Here is a 21569-nt window from a genome sequence, read left to right on the forward strand (position 1 = left end):
GTCTACTAATTAGAGCATCTGGTGCATCCAGCTGGCCTAAGGTAAGATCAACTATGAGTATGTAGCAGCAGATATTTGCTCAACCCGCTGTTTCAGATCATACGCAGAAGAGCCATCGGTGTCTCCAAGAAGCTATTCCAGTGCCTGCCCCGAACGTCCTTGCCATGAGCCAGACCCTGTCCTTGTCCAGTCTGTGGCAAAAAGGAGGACTGGGACCTCCCTTCTGGCAGGCGCCTGGGGATGAGGAAAACGGCCCATTTTCCTGTTAACATCTAGCAGAGAGACACCGTATCTCATGTCATTAGGATTTAGCAAGAGGTGAGACCAAGAGCTGTTTAATCACCAGAAACATGAAGACTAACCCAAGCATGCCCTGGGTTCTCTGGAGGAGGTCAACCAGCGGCAGTGAGGCATAAATGTCTAAGTCCCTTCCAGACGTCCTGCCTGCTTCTGCCTTGAGCCTCTAGAAACAAATGCAAGAGAGAGTTTTCTACTGAAAAAATATTTTATAGCAATCAAAATGTTTGGGGAGAATATTTTGATGGGAAAATTTTGATTTCATCACTCTCAGTAAACTTTCTTGCTTTGTTTTTTTTCGAAGTAAGTGTTAAAAATTTACAGATCTGTACTTTTAAAAAAAAAAAATTATTTTGTGTTAGCAACGTGGGACTGGCAGGGACCCTCTGAGCACTGGGTTTCACACCCACATCTCATAATCCCATATGTGAATTGATCAAGCTCCATCTTAAATGGCCTCTGGGGCTGTTGTTTTTGTCCTTCCCCCATCCCCATGCCCTCACGGGATGGTTGCTGAAGAGCTTGCACTGTCAGATCCCTTCATCAAGCTTCTCCCGAAGCTCATTAACTGCCAGATGATATCCATCAATACTTGTGTTAATAGCAAATCTTCTCCCTGCTTTTTTTAACCCCATTGGTTTATTTATAGACAGAAATTGCATCTCAGCCTTCGTTCTATTGGGCTGAGCATGCCTAGCTATTTTAATCTCCTCTGATAATACAGGCTCTCCTCTTCTCTGCTCACCTAGAAGTCCTTCTTTGCAGATGTTCTCGACTGAATTAATATGAAGTGATACCAGGCAAAGAAAGGTTAACCTGACACATGCTACCTTTAAGAAACCCATATGGCAACGTAGCTCATTTTGTATTTACTTCCACATCCATAGTTATTCCTTCTTTCTGTTCTTATGCCCAATCTTAAACACCATTTATCCACCTAATGGGTTTGAACTTGCTTGAATCAATCTTTTCTCTTTCTTATATGTACCCATGTAAATCCTCATAGGAAATGCCACACGGTGCATTTCAGTTTACTCCGTTTCCCTTACTCTGAATTTCACACAGTTTCTAGTCCAAGAACAAGTTTGCCATAAAGAATTAATCTATTATAGAGACAAATACAAAAATACATATGAGAAAACATATGTATATACACACAGAAATAAAATACATCTTACACATGTAAAAATGTGTGTGTACATATAAATATATATATTTACGAAAAGGACAGGCTTATAGAAAAAGAAATACATAACAAAAATATAAGTGAATTTTTCAAGGGAAAAAATTGTCATAATGTTGCTGAGTCAAACTTGGGACATAATATTATCAGAGTAGAGGGAGAATTTGTGGATCAGACCTCTCATTACAGGTAAATGGCAACAAGTGCAAAACACGAGACAGGGTTAATGATTCCTGGAATTTGTCCTTATCCACTGAAATAAAAATACTGTTTTGAGTGATACTTCTTGCACTTTTCTTTATTTAAGACTTGCTGCAGTCCGGCTGTAATGGGTTTTACAAAGCCACTTTTTGCATTGTTAAGCAAATACATTGTTAATTTGAGAAAATAATATTCAAAGCTCAATAAACATTGGTAAGTATAGCATGTTATTTAGTCACATAAATTCTTTTTAACATACTACTTTGATTCAACAGATAAAAATAATTCAGAATTAACTTGCTAGACTCAGACCCTAAATGCACGCACAGTTTCCATGGAAGTCAGAATGTTGTAGGGCAGAATTTAGTCTATGTGTTTAATTCATCTTAATCACTATTATTAATTCATAAGTACTGTTTCCAGAAATGTATTCAGTTAGTTTTACATTAGTCAAAATCAATTGTATGTGATTTATTTTGATCATTCAAGATTACAATTTTGATGTATTTGCTCTCATCCTGTATGTCAATCCAGGCGAAGAGGAAACGCACTGCTAACGAAGAGTCACCTTCTATCTATTCGATTTATTCTTTATTTCCCTTTATCAGGAATTCACATATTCTTTGGGCCATACCTGGTTCTGGTGGGCTTTCACAGAGTGGGATGATGCAGCAAATGATGAAATGTCATCGAGATGTCCAGCCAGACCTGGAAGTACAATGTGGTGATCGTGCCAGACTGGTGGCCCTAGGTGATACAGGTTCTCTGTTCGTAGCTAGACACAAATATAGGAGACTGGGCCGAAATCTGGCTCAGCACCATCACTTGTCAAAAGTGGTTCAAATCCGATCTTCATCCAAACCAACAACTTTCTGGAGACTGGTTTCAAATAAAGGGTTTAGCTTCTTCTGGACCCCCACCAATTTCTGTGCTGCAAGAAACATGATATCCTTGTGCAGACTGGGGGTTTTGGGCAGGCCTGTGATGCCTCAGACATGGAAATTCACTTGGGACCTGATCCCAACCAGTCTTTGGTGCCTCCTGTGATTTCGGAGTGAGCACGCGGTTTCGAGCGCTTCTCTAAGTGGGGCCGGGCAAAAGGGCAGTACTTGCCGCAAGGGAGACATCCCCTGTCTTTGGCATGGCTGTAATGCTCTGCATGTCAATGTGCCTTCTGAATTAGATTTGTAGAGTTTTCCAGTTCACCAAACCCTGCCCCAGATATCCACCTTGCAGCGGCAGCTTATCCCGCAGCGCTGGCAGGCGCTTGAGTGAGAGCTGAGTGCAGGCAGGACGGCTGCACGTGGCCTGGGATCTTGCATCGAAATTAAGTGCCGTAAGGTGCACCAGTTTCACTTGGGAACTGGAAAACAGTATAGCCAGAGACAGCTTTGCCTGGACCTTCACCCCCAATTTTGGACACGTAAGGGGAGGGCTCAAATATATCTACGCCTGTTGCTTGCTTCCAGCTTGCAGGAACAGTGACTATAACCGTGTCTTACTTCCACAGGCAGCTTTGCTGGAGATCTGTGTCGGAATAACTTGCAGAATTGAGCCCTCGGTTTATAAATGTAAAAGTGGTAACTTCAGGTCAGCACAGTGAATAAGGGTTTTGTTTGGCTGTTTTTCTTTATCATTACGTTGAGCCCCACTCATGCTGTGTCTCCAGTTTGCACTTACTTGTGCTTGTTGCCAGCTGGAAACACCACTCACAAATAACACTGGATGTTAAAGTCCATTCAAATTCCGACCATGATTATATGCCTTCTGAAGAAGCTCATTAGCTTCCCCGCATATCTTTGTCTTTCTCCCAGTCTTTCCAGTTAAGTATTACCATTTTGAAAACAGCACTCCCATTTTTGCCTCTTTAATGGCATCTCCGGCTAGAGACATCTCTACACGGTGGAGAGATTAAAAAAAAACCCAAAAAATCACGGTCACAAAACCCTGGTCATTAAACCCGGGATCCGCTCGAGAGGAACCTCCCTCGCTTTGCATGGCGCAGGGCTGTTGTACAGTGAGCTCAGTTAAGCTGAATTCATAAAGCTTTTGTGGAATTAAAACAGCATGCTCTGTACCAAGATGCCTTCACTTCCTGTGCCTTAATCTTAAATCCTATAGTACTGTGGATCTTATAAATGATTGAGTTATTTTTAAACCACTGGATGTCTTCCAGTCACTCTATTTCACACTGGATTAATTATGTAAGAATACTGACTTGTTCGTCACTAATGTTACAACTTTTAAAAACAACATGCTGTTTAAATTCAAGCTTGGCAACTCTTGCCTGAATCCCCTCAAATTTATGGCACCACACCCATAGCATAATAAAATCTTTAGTGGTCCTTTGTCTTTTAGCTTGCCTTCTATTTTTTCTCAAGGGTGTTTTATGCTGGAAGATGCATACAAAAGTTGTCCAGATGTTATTTGTATCAGAGCAGGGATTTCAGTCCAGCTATCTGTGGTTGCAAATGTTTATTTTAATGGGTTATTGTGCAATCCTTGCTGTGTGGACCTCAGTGGCCTTATATGTATGTTCTCAGCGATGCCAGCACATTGTTTTTAGATATATTATTTTAGTCCAATAGCACTGTTACTGGTCACTGGGGGGAGCAAAAAAATGTAACACCTGTAGGAGCACAGACGATATTTTCGCCAAGGTCCGCGCGGCGGCTGGGTGCGAAGCGCCGGCGGAGGCGGCGGGGCCGGTGGGCGGTGGGTGGGAGCGGGGCGCGTTTCCACGTGCTGAGACAAAGAGCTCGGCTTGGTCAACGCAGTATGCGCTGGGAGTTTATTTTACCATAGCTGTTGCAACAGAGGGGTGGGTTTATTGTACATATTTGGGAGTCTAATAAAATCTTAACCGATGTTTCCTTGATACTGGAGTAAATTGTTTATCTCGTAACTAAAAACACGCTATGTGTACACCAATTAGGACCGCGGATTTCAGCTCATTAAAATAAATTTAAAATGCAAGTTTCATTATGTGCTGTAAAGGCTATGAACAATTGCTAGAGGAACATATCTGCAGAGCTCAGAGCCTTCCATCGAGCCTGTAAGCTGAGCCAGGCGGTGCGTAGTCCTGAAGGTCCGTCTGCAGACTCTGCTCTACCTGCTTGGGTTGTGTTGTGACCAAGGTCTTTCATGGCAAGAAGTTTAAAGCTAAATTAGCATGCTAAAAGTGCCCAGACTTGCATTTTCAAGAAGCGTGAGCAAGCAAGATGATGGCAATTAATGTAATGCAATGACACTCATTTGCACATGCAAAGAATCGAGCCCATTTAACCTTTAAGAGAAAACAGTTATTATATTTTAATGTTGTTTTATGTATTAACAGTCACATATTATTTTAATGTGCTTAATTAATATGGATAAGCTTAAGCCATTATAATGTCATTTAAACCCACATAATTTCTTTTTTGTAGGAATTTGTGTGTAATTTACACTGTTGCGTTCAGCTCCCAACGTTACAAAATCATGCCTAAAATAATTAGATTTAAAAAATACAATTGGAATTGTTCTTTGTCTTTTTATTTTTCAGCCTTAAACCTCACATTTTGAATTTCTCGATAATAAGGACCAGGGGCTGGTTTTTAAAAGCAAAAGTCCATGTTTTTAAGCATCATATGATTCCCGGAGCTTGTGCTTTAGTTAGATGGTACTAGTGAAACGGGTACCATCAGCAACGCAGACCTTGTTTGTAATTCTGCCCAGCCCCACTTGTTTTCAGCACTGTTCAATTACACAGGGCTTTTCCACAAGGAAATTAGTCCAAATAACTATCTTATCCTCAAATTGAAGGTATCATGTCAGTCGTGAGTGGCATCAATCCCGCCGTGGAGATAGCTTAATTGGGAGCCAGTGAAAGCAGTTAACAGATGGCCTTTTATAAATCTGGGGCTGGGATGAACATTAAATATTTGTGTTCATGAGATTATAGAGTTGGAAGAATATGCGACGTGGCCTTTCTGATGAGACCTCACGTGCCCCGCGCATGAGGCATCTCCTGCATGTCCCAGTGCATTCTCCCTTGTGCCAGTCCCCAGAACAAAAGGGTCAAATATTTAATCTTGGAGCTCCTCCATGCCAGGGAAATCCTGGGTATAATAAAGAACAAATCGTTCCCGCAGAGCCCGAGGCAATTCACGTCAATGAGATCCAGCTCTCCTTCAGCAGTGGGGTGAGAGCTGCAGACCCCGGTGCTCCAGTGGTCGCTCCACCTGCGGGTCGCGGTGCTTGAAACCCTGCAGCAATGCCTTGGTAAAAACAAATCCCCATCTCAGGTCTTGGCAGCCAGCTAGGAAATCAAGTGCTTCTCATTTATGTTCTGTAGAACGTAAATGTATTTGTAAATCTAAAAGCAGCTGCTGATGCTCAGCAGTAAACCGATTTTGTTTTACAAAACCTTTGCTGTTTGGTCTTAAACTAGCGAAGTTTTGCATGTATCCAGCACTCCTCTTCGCGTTTCAGGGAAGATTTTGTCTAGCTGCCTCTGTGACATATGGTAATGCTTAGTGTGTGCTGTATGGCCTGGAGCCATACCACTGCAGCCTGTATGCTCCTCAGATCTCCCAGGCTAAGGGAATCGGGACGAGTCAGTATTTGAATGCAAGGGACCTCCTAGAAAAAGTCAGAGTACAGCGTATTGTACGAGGACAAGATGTTCCTCTCTCTGGGCTGAAGCAATTCCCCACGCGGGGCTAAGGTGACTGTGTGCTCTCCCAGCGTTAGCCTTTTGGATGACACGGATTATAAAATAGACCACTAATGCACCGTAAAAGATCTCACAGATCTTAGCCATGGGAAAACAGCAAACAATCCCGCTTCCCAAGGTAACCCAGAGGAAGTGGTGGTGTGGAGGAAAACACCGTGAGACCTTTTCTCATCTTGTTTTTGAGGGGAGGGCGTTTCCATTACTGCCTTCCTTCGCAGGGTGCCTGCTGAGAAATCGCTGCTTGTCTTTCACACGGACTGCTCCCAGCCTCCCTGGGAAGCTGAGAGAGGTCCAGCGGCATCCCCAGCACAGCCCGGTGGGCACAGAAACCCACCCGTGTCTGTGTGTCGGGGTGGGAGAGGAAGGAAGGAGCGTGGCTTGCCGTGAGGGAGAGGGTTACGGGTCTGGCTTTGCAACTTCTTCTTGGCGATGTTATTAATTCGTTCTGGGACCTTGGGAGACTCATTTAACCTCTCTTTGTCTCAGATTCAAACCTCTACAAGCAGTTATTATAACATTTGGCTGCATTATGGCATTGTTGAAAGGCTTAATTAAATTAAGTGTTCTGAGATCTTTGAATGAAAGGTGCTATCCAAGTGAAAGCTTGTTGATGATGATGACTCTAAATTACGAGGCCAAGTCCTTCACAAGCTTTACTCAGTCCTTGGTTAGACAAAGTTATTTTTAAGCACTGTATTTGATGTAGCATTAAAAGTGTTTTGGGAGTGCCATGTGTATAGACATGACATCTGACCCACAGTGGGAGTGATTTGTCAATGGATGGTTTTAATGGTAGGAACCAACCATCATTCACGTACGGGCAAACATGTGCTGGTCACAAACAGATTTTTTTTTTTTTTTTTTTTAAGTTTATTTGAAAACCTTAATTGAGAAGAATGGCTAGGACTTTTAGTTATTTCAGGAGAAATGCTGTCTCAGGTGGGAAATGAGAAGGAACTACTCAATGAAAGTAGTTTGCAGGCATCGTGGTCAAAAGATGAATAAACAGATGTCTTCGGTCTTCAAACCTGTGAGTACATCCCTGAGAGGACAGCATGAGAAGTGTGTTGGGGCTTTCACTAGTATGGTATCTCACCAACAGCAAGGAGGCAAAATTCCAAAGTCCTCTTTTAATTTGTATTCCTTTGTTAACTTAGGCAAAACCTCCTGTGCTTTGGCAGGAGGGCTGTAGCCCTAAAACTCCTCTCCTTTCTTCTACCAAGCTTCTCCTCACCTGTTTCTTCAGCTCAAGTTTCCCTCTACCAGAATCCCTGACACACTCATCCTCAGGACCTTTTCTCATTTGGCATCTTTTCTTCTGAATTTGAAAGACATTGTTTTCCTAACTGCTTTTATTGGGAAGCGTCATCCCCCAATATTACCTTACCAGCAACCCCAACAGGCCATTTTCCTCTATCTCTGTTGCCATCTTGAGCAAACTATCAATTCTTCTCAGCCTTTCCCACCAGCTTGTTTTCCTTTTTTCAGAGTTTCCCTCTATTGCACAAAACCTACCTTATCAAAGTCACCAGAAACACAAGTGTAAAGACTTTATCAGGATATTTTAAATGAGCTAAATTTTTTTTTGTGGGTACCATAGGCACAGGACCACATCTAGTTTTGGAGTCTGGGCTCATTAAAGGTCTGCTTTACAGCCTTTTATGTAATAAGTGGGAGTCTTTCAATAGACAGGAAGGATGATATTTTGGTTAAAGCCTTCAGGAGACCAGGATTCAGCTTCTAGCTCTGCATGCTTCCTGTGTGGTTTTGGGAAAGACACTTTGTGCCATAATTCCCCATCTGCAAACTAAAGGTGATATTACATCCTGTTTCTCACCTTCTCCCTGCAAGCTCTGTAAAGCCGCAGAGGCTGCAAGCACCGTAGAGCAAATACCGTCACTTTTACATGCAGGGCTTTCCACAATAGCGTTTCACTCTCTGCTGAAGATTAATGACTATTGTAGTGCTAATAATAAATAATAATTGTAATCGTACATAATACTTTTAGCCTTACTTGCACTTAAGGTTGATTCTTCCAGACTTCCTGGAAGTTTATCTTGGGACCAGCCTGAGCAAAGAATAATCGTATCAAACCGTGCTAAATAAGGTGGATTTCTTTTCTCATATATTTTCCCTCTATTTACTGAAGAAGAATGAACAGTAGACTTAAGACCATCAAACTCATTTCACCTTTGTTATATTTAAACTAATTAGTCTCAGAGATGAAAAACACATTTCTCAGATTCCAGATAATCTTAAACAAAACACTTCATGCTGATTTTATTCTGCTTCTATCTGTGCAAAGATTAAACAAAACCCACAGTTGGTTTCATCTGCCAGGCTCTAAAAAAAATCGTGCCACAGAAAGAGAGGGGGAAAATCAATCCAAGGCAAGGTTTGCAGTGCTATGAGTTTGCTCATCCTTAGTTTATCTTCTGCAAATGAGCATGTATAAAACAGTCCACCTACTGTTCTAGTTGCTACGATATAATGCAGTTCCACTGAATGATCCTGTTAACCTAACCTTCAATTTGCTGGGATTTGAACTCTGAATTACAGCTTACTAACATAGTTTAACAGCTGGTACAAGGGCTTCTTTTGAATTTTTAATCACATGAATTAAAGATTGCTGGAGATGCTTTTCAGACCTCCACTAGCAGTGATCCAATGTACAGAAAGACAAGTATAGGTAGCCCCTAGAGGATTAAGAGCACAAAGGTACCACGGCTTGTGAAGCTATGCTGCACTCTTTGCCTGCCAAATTAGGAACACTAGTGCAAATTAGTCACATGAAGATAAATTCACATTATGGCTCCAAACGGACCCCGAGACATTTAGCTTGATTTTAAAATCCCTTTTTAGCTTGCATTTTTATACACAGTGCGCATAGCACAGAGCACAGATTTTGAAGATGCAGCTTAGTTTAACAAAATGTTTCTTCTGTTGCATGTATAAAGGGAACACAGACACACACACAAGCAAGAGAGAGAAAGAAATATATAGAGAGTGATTGCAACTGATATCTGGAATGCAATGAAAACAAACATGACTGTCTGTGGATGTTTCAGGGTGGATGTAATCATTTGTTGCCATCGTACAGTGTGCGGAATGCGCGTGTTTAGATTTTGCACTCTTCGCGTCTCCCATTATTTATTCCAAGAAGATCTTTCTTATTGAGGCTATTTCTCAGGGAAAAAGAAAAAAAAAAAAGGAAAGGAAAAAAGACAAAAATGTAGTTCAACTGGAAGCTTCTCTACCCTAACACGCCAGCTGATGAGTGCTGTGAGAACTTGGGAAAACAGACCCTGCCTCCCAAGTTCACTAGCCCTGCAAGCCTGAAGATCAGCATAATAAAGTGGATGGAGTTGTTTAAACAAAGTAAGTAAGAAAAAAAATAAAAAAAAAAATTAGAGCAGCAGGAACAAGAAAGCATGTTGCTTCTTAATTATGCTGTGTTCTCTCTCTAATGGATTGGCCTCCCCACACGCTCTAAGTAAAGCAACTGGCATGTGGCATCTTCTGCAGATAGAGGAGCAGTGGCAAGGGTACAGCTGTTCGTGCTGACACACAGGTGTTTGATTTTTGGATTCGTTAGCTAGACAGATTTTTAAGGGTGTACGGGGGAATCATCTGCGGTTGTTACACAGAAAGTGAGTTGTCCAAGAATACCGGAGTTAATTATTATGTAAATCCCACTCCGCAGCCAAGGCTCGGAGCTGGAATCGGAACCGCGTCTCCCCCGCTCCCTGCCAGCTCTGGGTCGCTCTCTGATTTCCTTGCTCTACCCTTTTCATTAAGTGCCGCGTGTGAGCTGGCAGCGGATGGACAACCGCGATAGCGGAAAGGCAGGAAGGTCAAGTGGCGACGAGAGGCAGCGGCAGCCGGGGTGCTCGCCGCCCCTCGCAATGGGCACGGGATCTCTGGGAAGATAGAGGCGGGCGTGCCAAGTCACCGAAGAGGTGATGCTGAAGCTACGGGGATGCTTTTCGCAGTCCTGGGGGAAAGCTTTAAGATCAGCAGGTGGGGAGAAAGTTCAGACGGAGCTTTGGCAGCCTGCTGTGCTTGTATGAACAGTACTTGCTCCTGCACTTAGGGCTCATACCTGCATTAATAGCACTGAGCAACAAGGTGGCTTTGGGCAGTGTGTGGTTGGGGTAGAGTACATATTTGAGTGGAAACTGGGAATATCACCACCTCCTACCAAATTCCTTCTATGGATAGCCAGTGTTTCATCCTTTTTCTTTTGCAAGTCTCTTAATGTAACTTTGCCTCAGTTTCCCCAACTAATAAGTTATGTGATTTCATCAGATGACAAATATTATCTAAATACAGGGCAGGGTGCTATATTTCCTGTAAACTACTGATATATATAAGCCTTTATATTTGTAATGATCCGTTCAGAGCAAGCAAATGAAGCAGAGGTGTCAAGAGTGACTGGAGGGACCTCAACATTACAGGTTTTGATGGGCTGCAGGGGACAGGGCCAAATTCTCCTCCCTGTTCCTTCAGGGCTCCTGGGGCAGATCAGAGGGCTGCTGATGGGTCTGCTCTCCGCCCACACCAACGGCTCAATGGGGGAAAAAAGCTAAAACTTCCTGTCTGGCCATTTTTTGACACAATTTCACCTTGCAAGAAATTAAATTTTGGTTTGTGTACTCTGGGACCCCGGGTTTTGTACTTTGCACAGGTTGGTAGCCCCACCAGGTATCCATGCCTCTCTGCCTGCTGCTGCCATGGTAGGTGCTGACCTCTCAAGGTTGCATCGCTCTGGTGATGGCTGAGCATCGCTTTGACGGGCAGCGCCAGAAGAGCAGCAGGAGCAGCATGGCCAGCGTTAACGCTTTTCTGTAATTCAGATTTGAGTGATGAAACCGAAGAATGCGGAGCAGCTGGGAGTGGGTCTCAGAGTGCTGATAGTGGGCAAGCTGGGGAGTATCACATTTCTCTCCTGGGAAAAGGCATTTTTCCTCCTAGAGTTAAGTCTTTTGTTTTGTTTGTGTATTCTGCTCTTAGTTTTGCTCCTTTCCCCGTAGCTGACAATGGGAAATAAATCAAACTCTTGCTTGCATCTCTTCTTGCTTGCAGTTTCCCAGGGAGGAGGAGAGGAAGAACACCTCAGCCCGTTCTCCCATGACTCCCAGCCTTGCTCACTGATCTCGAAAGCGATGCGTGCCCTTGCCGTGGCAGCTCGCCCGCCCCGCACCCGGCCCGGCATCGCTACACAGTTCCCGAGGTCTGGATATTACCATCCATCACAGCAGCTCTGGTTCCAGCGCTTGCTAAACGTCTGAATTTCCTGCTGGCTCAATGAACAGTTTTCAGCTTGTGGTACATTATATAGCTACCGGGTGAATGGGACTGAGCGTTCCCGTTTGGCTCCGAGTGCCGTGTTCACCTGAGCTCGCTGGCAGGATGAATAGTTCACCGCGGTTCTAGTGCTAACCCCCTTTGTGAACTAGCAGTGAGCCATGTACCTTATTACAAAGGCCGACAGCTCCCTGGAAACTTAAATCCACTCTTTCTCCTTTCCCTACCATAGGGAGCTATAAAAGAAAAGGACTTGGTTGGTAGGCATGTAATATAACAAAAAAACCCTCTGTTGTGGCAAGATCCAGACTCCCCAGTAACAATGAGGATTATGCTCTCGCATCGAAAATGCAGTTGCTAGTTTTAACTGCGGTACCTTATTATGGATTCCTACAGTGTACATTTATGTCAGGGGCTCGGATGTTTAACTTAAGTCAAGTCCCGGGTAGAAAAGAGAGCTCAGCATCTTCTGGTTTCTTTGATATGGAGGGAAATGGTGCAGCTCGATATGCCGTTTTGATGCTACCTTCCCCCAAACCACTTCTCGGAGAGCTTTAAATAGCCTGACACTGGCGCTGGGCAGGAGCTGGCAGAAGAATAGATTTTTTCATCTGATGGCTCGCCAAGGTTGTTTTCAAGAAGGAGAAGTAGAAGAACAAGGGGAAAAAAAATACCCAAAACCCCTTTTACGTGCCAGTCATTCATTGCCTGCCAGTTCCCATGGTTCTCCTATGGATGGTAGCCATATAACTATTCAAAAGTACAGTAAACACTGAGGAAAGTGAAAAGAAACTCATGAAGCAGAGAACAGCAAAGGAAAAGAGTTGGATATGGGATACATGGTAGTAAGAGTCACTTAAGGATCATTTTAGGATGCACCGCGAATGCTTACCTCATTGCCTGCAGCAGCTGGACCAGCATGCTGTAAGGAGGACCGCATTTCTGCTGAATGGGGGAACCAACTGGTGATACAGCGGCACGCATTGCGGGGTGGTGGGGAGGCAGTAACGCTTTTCTGGGGTATCAAATATGGAAAAGAAGGGTGTCTACAAATGTCATTCAGCTGCACTTGGGAAGAGTACGTATAGTCCTTTGCGTGGACTGGTAGTCCCAGGGGACTTGTGCTGTCACACTGCTATCTTCTTTTCTGCTCTTTCAGCCTCTGGAGTGGAGTAAGTGGTTTGGTTTTTTTTAATTTTTTTTTTTTTAAATTATTATTAGTTTTTGTTTGTTTGTTTCATAAGTCAGGGAAGGAACAGAAAAGAGAGGAGGTGAAATGTTATAGTTTCCCTCCCACATACCCGATGCACTGACGTGAAATAATTTTTATTACCTCCAGGGTAAGGGAGCTGTAGGTAGAGATGGTCTTTTATGAGACTGCTTGTTGCAAGGGAGATACGCATTGCCGTCACTGTATGTAACGTATTTAGCCTCTGTGGGACAAGGGAGGCGGTGTACCAGAGAAAACATACTTATCTCATTCAGAACAAACTTTTTATGTAGAGAGAGGGGTTATCACTATGGATTTCTCTGGTACCGTTAAGCGCAGGAAAAGAGCTCAGATGTGTCAAAAACTTCCCTCCCTGTGAGTGGTACAATGTGTTTTTCATATCGGTACCCCTTTAATACTTTCTTTAATAAAAAATCTGTTTTATTTGACAAATTGACTGAAACCTTACAGATTTATTTGTCGTTTACATTATGAATTACACAAATAAAACCGTACCGGATTGGATCTGAGGATAGCTTTTCGCTGACTCTAAAATAGCATATCCTAATTAAAAGATAATATGAAGTCTCACTGCCCCGGGACAGTTCTGGGATGGCTCATTTCTCTCTTGAGCTCCTTGTGCCTGAGGTTGGTACCTAAGAAAGACACCTGGCTCCTTGCCGTCGTCATGCCTTTTGCTATTCTCCCTGGTGCCATGTGAGGGTCCCCCCTGCATTCCTATGCATGACAGGTTGTCCCCCGTTTTTTGCACTCTTGTGTAAAGTGAAAATTCATAAAAGGAGTTATTTATGGTATCAAATTATGCCCTTATGTATTTGTTTAGAAAAAACCAAAAACACCAAAAAAAAAAACCCCAAATCAAACCAGCCATTCCCTGAAGGAAGAGAAAGGTGCACTTGGAGAAGAGGACTCTGAAGGTGAGCAATAGGAGCATTTAGGTGGCTGGAAGTATTGACTCTTGTGAAGATTAGAGGAACTGAAAGGCATAACGAAACGTTATACTTCCCTACAGCCACAGAAAGTCTTCGTACTTGAGCAGAGCAACTTTACAAGCAATGTGTAAAAGACAGTGATAAGCATCTGCACGTATCTGAGGACCGTTAGACTGCGAGGATCGTGGCGTTCCCCAGGAAGATGAGACCCTTGGTGCTGAGCAATATTAGTCTGGGCAATCAGAAGGTGGATGCTGGGATGGCCGAGGGTCCACTCAGGTTTGCTCGGCACGTGCTCTGTATTTGTGTAAATAGAAGAGGGTCCCAGGGAGATCGCGATTGTCTCACCAGCTCCCTCACCAGCTTCCAGACCCCTCTCTCGTGCAGCTGCAGCCATGATTCATCTCTGTTCCCATGCTCTCCTCGCCAGTGAGAGTGCAGCAGGCACCTGGTGTGCTAAATAATCCTCAAGCAGTAGGCTCAGAGATCATTAACTCTTCAGTCACCATATGAGGGTATTTTGTAAAGCACATGCCTAGCAGTGGGATAGGAACCCACAGGAAGGCGGTGGAAGCCCTGTTTCTTATTGAAGCGGTGTAATGGAGGAGCATCATGTTGCAGATTTAATGTATGGGGCAGCCTATTTTAGAGAAATGGAAGGGAAAAAAAAAAAAGGGCAGTCTTAAGTGTGTATGGGTCTTCTCAGCACACCTGCAAGTAATATTGGAGAGGACAGATGTGAGAGAGAGATATGAAAGGCTGAAAGCCTCTTAGTCCCCGTCTCAGCTGTAGGAAGGTAGGGAGCATTGCAGTATCAGGGGAGTGTCTGAGGGAAGTCAGGCTGAACGCTGATAAGCAAAAGGAGGCTGAGAGCTCCCTTTGAATCACTAAAACCGGAGATCAGTGCTAGTCTGGTTGCTCCTCAGGTTGCTTCCAGTGTTACACGTCAAAAGGCTGGGATGGGGAGAGACCGGCCGAGGAGACAAGGAGCCCCATCCACTGTGCACATCTTAGCATCCCTGCAACTGTTCCTTCCATCACAAGGTTTCCAGTGGTTTAAGAAGCTCCTGACCCTTTCTGCACTCATTTCAAGGAATGATATGGCCTTGTACCACTAAAAAAAGGTACGCAAAGGGAAAGAGAGTTAGCAAGGGCTCTCTTTTGGACTTTGACTCTTTGTGCTCCAGCAAAGGAGGGAGTGGGAGGAATGCACTTGATGCGAGCATGTCCCCCTGTGACTCCAAGCTTGTGCAGCAGGTTGTGCACCGACCCCGCGATGTGAAGCTTCCTTCGCTTTCCTGATCATTGATGGGGGAATTTGCAGCAGGGTGTGCAGCTGAAGAAAATTTCCTATCCTACAAAAGTAAATGCTGCATGTGTCTAAGGCGACACGCCTAGCGTCTACAATACACATTAATAAAAAAAAAAAAGTCACACTTGCTGAGAAAAGAGACGTCTGGTCATCTGGGACCAAATTCTGACTTTGTTCATGAGCTGATGAATAATTCAGAGGGCCAAACTGATATCCAAGCAGCAGAACGTGGGTGTAGACCTCTCGCTTTGCAATGCACCTACTGCGGGTAAGTCATTGCGCTGGATGACCGGTGCAATTCCAGGGACACAAAGTGCTGGAGGAAAGACAGGAAACCTGTTTAAGTACACACACACAAAAAAGAGATGAGTTAGAGTAAGGTTATTTAAAGCTTAAAAGAATTTGGCAGAATGTCTATTGCTGTCATCCACTTCTCCTTCCTTCCCCTTCCCTGGTCCCAGTTCTCTGCCATGTTAACGTGTGCAGAAGAGGTGGCCTTGTCAAGCTTTCAAAAGGCAGCATACTGAAAAGGTCAGGGAAGTATAGTATGACAGAGCATGTAAGTCATTATCATTCTAATATTGCCTTTGTAATGAGAACGAGAGCAGAGCAAATTATTGTGAAATACGCTGTAAAACTTGGGAAAACATCATAGTTATATTGCTGCCTAAGTTCTCATCGCTAGCTTTAATGACGAGTGGATTCTATGTGTGTCTTCATAAATGTGCTCTGTAGCTTGGAGGAGGCTGAAATAAAAAGATTTGTGGCAATTTCCATGGTAACTATTCATTTTTCCCCCCAACCGCATAAGGAAAACTCGCATTATTGCAAGGTTGGGAGAAACTGAAGATAACTAAAGAGCTTAGGGATTTTGTTTGATTTTTTGTTTGTTTGTTTTGTTTGTCTGTTTGTTTGTTTGTTTTAATTTAAGGTCTGTCAAAACTTTGGCACTAATTCCTGCCATCTAAGTAACATGAAACCGAGGGTAAGGTGTTTTTATTATATCTGGATCCATTTCACTCATAAAAGTCCCATACAGTATAATTTTATTGCTAGCGATGTCAGGCTATTTACCTGAAGTATTTGCTAGAGATGATCCTTTTGCAAAGATTTGGGTGACTGATAACTCACAATCCCTTATAGATCCCTGAGGATAAACCAGTCAAAAAATTGTGATGTTCCCAGTGTGGAGCGCTAGCTGGTAGAAGAGCATACAGAAAAATAATGACCAGATTGGAGAAATACCTGTCCTGTGGAGGTAAGTCCCAATTAATTCTGGGTGCTTATTTGCGGGTGCTAGCTGTGCTGAAGTAAGTCCTCCAGACCAACTATCCACCCCTGCAGTGGACAGCTAGACCAAGAGGCTTCGCTACAACTGATAGCAACTAACAGAGACACAAGTCTGTTTATGTCCTACTGCTGTGTACTGTTTAATGTTGCTTCATGTTACTCTTCTATATTCTCATTAATATACGCGTTTTATCTTACTCTGACAAACTGCAGCCTTTTATACACTCAGAGATTTAAATAAAGTAGATTATGGGTTGATTTATGTAAACCATTGAAAACTCCACTTGAATGGGTTTACAAGCTGGCTTTTGTCAGTTTGGCTTTCTTTGATATCTGAGATTGCAAATTAAAATACGAAATGAAATGAAAGTTATACCAAATGTGCAATATGTCATTTATACCAAGGAAGCTGGCATTTCAGAGGAGTGAACTGTATGCAATTTAAGGCTTTGATCTTCAGGTGGAAGAAGCTGCAGGCAGAAAGTGCTCATGGTTTTTCAAAACCAAGTTGTGATCACAGGAAACCACCGGTGGTATGTTCTGGCTTAGGTAACTCAGAGAAACAGAGGGAAATAGGCTCCTTGCCAGGCCACGAGTATGATCCGGGTCAGGTAATAATGCTACCATGGCACTGTTCCTCACGGAGCATTGTGGTTTTGGGATGTTTTGTTCGGGTTTTGGAGTCTGCAGTGGACCCTATGGAGCATATGAACCCTCCACACAGGTATAGGCATACCTGAGTGGCTGTCCTGAGTTGGACTAAAGGTCTATGGTGGGTTGGACTGAAGGTCCCTCGATGCCACTGCAGCCTCTGGCAGTGTCCATGAAATCAGGACAAGGGACATCTCCTTGGATTTCTTTTGAAACACTTCTCTGTAAAACAGTGATTCAAGATGGCTTGTGAACCTAGATTGGGAACATCTGGGATTTTGCTTCAGGCTCAGCTGTAGTGAATGTGAGAAAAAGTATATCTTCACGGTTAATTTTTAGCTTAGGCGACAACATTTAATGGGGCTGTTAAAATGTTTAAAAGATGTCACATACATAAGCATTTGTGGCTCCTCATCTGGTGAATGATCTGCTCTGACCACAGCATGCACTTGCTTTACATGAAAGGACTGGAGTCTCGCAGAACACCAGAAACCCCTTGATCTCAAGGTTTCGGTCCGTTTGGTGTTGGCAGAGTCTGCACAGGAATAGAGACCATGTGAAAGTCTGTGGGCTCCTTGGCTTTTGGAGGGGAGGCTGGTGGTTCTGAGAAGCCCACCCTCACCCTCCACCTCACCTTGGCAGGTGGCTGAACTCCTCCAGAAAGTCTTTATTCAAAGAAGATGAAGCACAGGACTTGTCTCATAACCAGGTGATGGCCTTCAGAGGAAAATTTTGAACTGAAGAGTCTGCCATACCAGATAACTATTTCCCCTCATATAAATTTGACTAAGTAAGTTCTCAGTACTTCAAAATATCAGGCTAGAGGTGCATCAAATGTCCAATGAGAAGCGTACGGTGGTGAAAGAGTTAACTGTAGCATCATTAGTTTTCTGAGAAAGCAGTGGGGGGAAGAAATCTGGACCCAGATTCCAAATTCTGGTTCCAGCTAAGCTTCGCAGGGTGAGTTTGAATCTTCTCTTTAAAAGGCAAAAACAATACGGTGCCCCAGTTATTCTTTTATTTTGCAAAATGTCAAACTGCATGTGATCCATTTAATTTCTACAAGTGTTCCAAACGAGAGAGCTGTCTAGATGTTCCTTTGATTGAGCAATACCCTGCATAGCAACTATAGATTCAAACGTCCCTAAAAAGCTGCTGTAAACCTAATACACACATGCAGAGCTTCAGTTTGAAACCTGCTCTAAACTCATTTTTGGAGTTAAAACTCTATTTAACCTGTAGTCGTAACTCCTTATTGAACTCTCCTAGTCTATTTTTCCTTCAATCTGGCTTATGAAAATGATGGCTTTTTTTTTTTTTTAAAGTTGTCTATAAGATCTTCATGTCATGATGGATCTGTGCTACACGTTCACCTCCCAGAGCTGAGAAAAGGTCACTGGCGGTTCACTCTCTCCTTAAAATTTGAGAGAGTGAGTTGCTCTTTAGTACTAAAGTTACATATAGAAGCTGTGAGACATAAAAACAATATTATGCCAGCTTGTCAGAAATTTGCCAAGCAGCTGTCCCTCAGGTTTCTCGTAGATGTGTATATGCATATATATGGCATTTTCCAAACTATAAAGGGTCTGACATGCAACTGAAACAACTAATGGCGATTCACTCACCGAACAGAGGACATGGCTAAGAGAGTGAAAACCTTGGGTTTTTTTTTTTTTTCCCTTTTCTTCTTTTTTTGTTTTCTCATTGGCAAGAATGTGGACTTTGTTTGTCATCTTGTGGGCCTACCTATAACAGTCAAAAGGTGAAATGCCTGAATATTAAGCCATAATCCATCATTGTACACACACTAATTACTTTCTGTCCTCCCCTTCTCTTGTCACCGTGGTCCAAAGCAGGTTTTCTGAGACTGAGTACATTCATCTGAGCTGTTAGCTGCTACGCTCCACCGCATCCTTGTATGATCTGCCTAGTCTCAGTCCCCCAGAGGAAATTTGTGCATGCATACTGTATGTGAACTTTAGATAAATAAATAAACACGAGAAACAGCTTCCAGATAATTGAAAGCGAGTGAAGGAGGGAGCAAAAAGAAAACAATTTCTCAGGGGAGAAGAAGGCTGAGGTGGCAGGTATGATTAAAATCCATATGATTTATGAGTAGGTGCATTACTAACGTGACAACCCCTTAGTGTTTGTTTGTTTTGTTGCATTTGACAATAAAGTTTCTTTTTTCACCCACTTCTCCTTTTTTTTCTTCTCCCCCCCCCCCCCCTTCTCCTTTCTTCCTCTCTTTTTTCCCCTTCGTCTCCTTGCTGCAGGTTTTGCTCAGGAGTTAGCCACTCAGGAATTCCTAGTGCCTGACTGAGCAGTAATTTAGCAAGCTCTCTTGTGCTCTTTTCCTGTCAGCATTAACATGTCAATTCATTTTAATAGTCTGGGCATGCGCAGAGGGGATGCATTTTCTCAGTAGGTATCCCATGAGCCCACCCCGTGGTGCAGAAATGTGTTATAGCTTGTCTCAGGCCACAGAGACTTCAGCAGGTTTATTTTCATTATGGCCCAGCGTATTTGTTAAGACAAAGCATGAACAAGGAAAAAGAATATATAAAACGAGACTTTAAAATATTAAATGGGATCTGCGTGTCTGATTGGTAATTTATGACCTACGCACAGAATAGGTTATAAAGGCTTTCTTTGCGTGATATTATTACATGGCAGGGTTTCAAAAAAATGCGTGCTGTCACTTCTTCTGGTTTTTTTGAAATTAAATGATATCATGCCACATTGGGAATTATCTGTAATCATGATTAATAGTTGAATTGGCTTTTATATTAAACTAGAATTTACTTGCCATCTTTCTTATTAAAGAGCCTTCAGATAGATTTGTATCTAATGTTTTGCCTCAAGTATATAAAACCAAGGACTATGCAGTCCAAGAGCCAATCCTTTGATTACAATACAACTTTCTATCTTAAAAAAAAAGTTGAATTTTTATATGCTTTGAAACTTATGAGTAGAAATTGTAGATTTATGAGAAGAGAGAAGGAAAAAATTAGAAAGCTACCGCTTGGCATCTTAAATGACATCTTTCCAGATGCAACCTAAATTAAGTCAAGGTATTTTGATTGTACAGTACCTTAGCGTAATTAAATATTTAAGCACGCTGAGCTGTGGTAACAACATCCGTATGGTACAAATACTTTTTCAGCCCAGCTGGACTCAGCTACTTTATCTAAGTGACCTGAAAAAGGTAAGATCATAGTTTATTTTTAAAGGACTCTCTTCATCTAAGGAAAATACACTTTTGTGGTAGGTTCTGCCTTTCCTGCTCTCCGGGGGGTGCCACTCTCTGCAGGCGCATGGAAGCTGAAACGTCCTCGAACTGCGTGGGAACGTGCTTGTGCTGGGGCACAACTGCAGTTGAGTAGGTGGAGAATTATGTCAGGAATCTGAAGTTTGGCCTGGGGATTCCCTCTCCTTCCACCGTAAAAGGAACAAACTTATTTCCTCAAAAAAGGAATCCACAAAGTACCTTTTTAAGGAACAGGCTTTGCTTGATGGTGGTCAGCAGAGCATTTCCCAAAAGTAGTTGGCACGAGACCTCACGTGACAAAACATTATGGCACAGCGCTATAGAAAAGCAAAACAAAACCATGCTTTGAAGCTGAGTTATGTATGTCCGCTGGTCAGACAGTTGCTCTTTATGGCTTGAATAAGCGAGTACAGCGACAGAGGAAATACTGAGTCTAAAGGAGTGCTGCAGCTACCCAGCAACAGCACATCTGTTAAAAGTACGAGCGGTGACGTGGTTCATGCTCAACGTCTGGAGGATAATACAGGAAACCTAAAATTGGTTTCTGGTGAGCCATTCTTACGGCAGCAAAAACGTAGTTCAGATAAAGTAAACTCTGAGACTCTGCCGACCACCGTGAGAAAAAATTATATCGGTAAGGAAATGTCAAAAGCTATCTGCTCGGTGAGAGCCTACGACTTTGTCAGCGGCACGATAAAAATGTCCTGGATAGTTGTGTACGTGTGTCACCAAACCACCCGTGGTCACAGCCCAAAGACCTTATCCCTCTGGGGAGGGTTATTTTGTCACCAGAGCGTTTGCGGCTGGTGGGTCTCAAAGAGGTCCATCTCCTGGTGCTTTTCGGAAGTTGGGTACCCATGGCGCACAGCTGAGAGCTTGTGTTCACTGATGCTTAAAGGTAAACTTATGGAGAGTTTCAAGCCCATCCATACTACCTTTCTGAGTCCCTGTCCTTAAGAGCCCTGTTACTGCTGAAAACATAGTGATGGGGACAGCTTTGGAGAAAGTATTTTACTTTTCAGAGTAAAATATAGACAGGCCAAGAGAAGATCAACCTAAGGTGTCTGTTGGCACGTATTAGTGACATTAAAATATTTTCAGATGTGGTTTCTAGGAGGTGATGTGCATGAAGTGAGGTTGTCTATGGACGTGTGTGGTTATATGATCCAGTAATTGAACT

Source organism: Gymnogyps californianus, chromosome 7 (genome assembly GCF_018139145.2).
Source record: "Gymnogyps californianus isolate 813 chromosome 7, ASM1813914v2, whole genome shotgun sequence".
NCBI classification, from domain to species: Eukaryota; Metazoa; Chordata; class Aves; order Accipitriformes; family Cathartidae; genus Gymnogyps; species Gymnogyps californianus.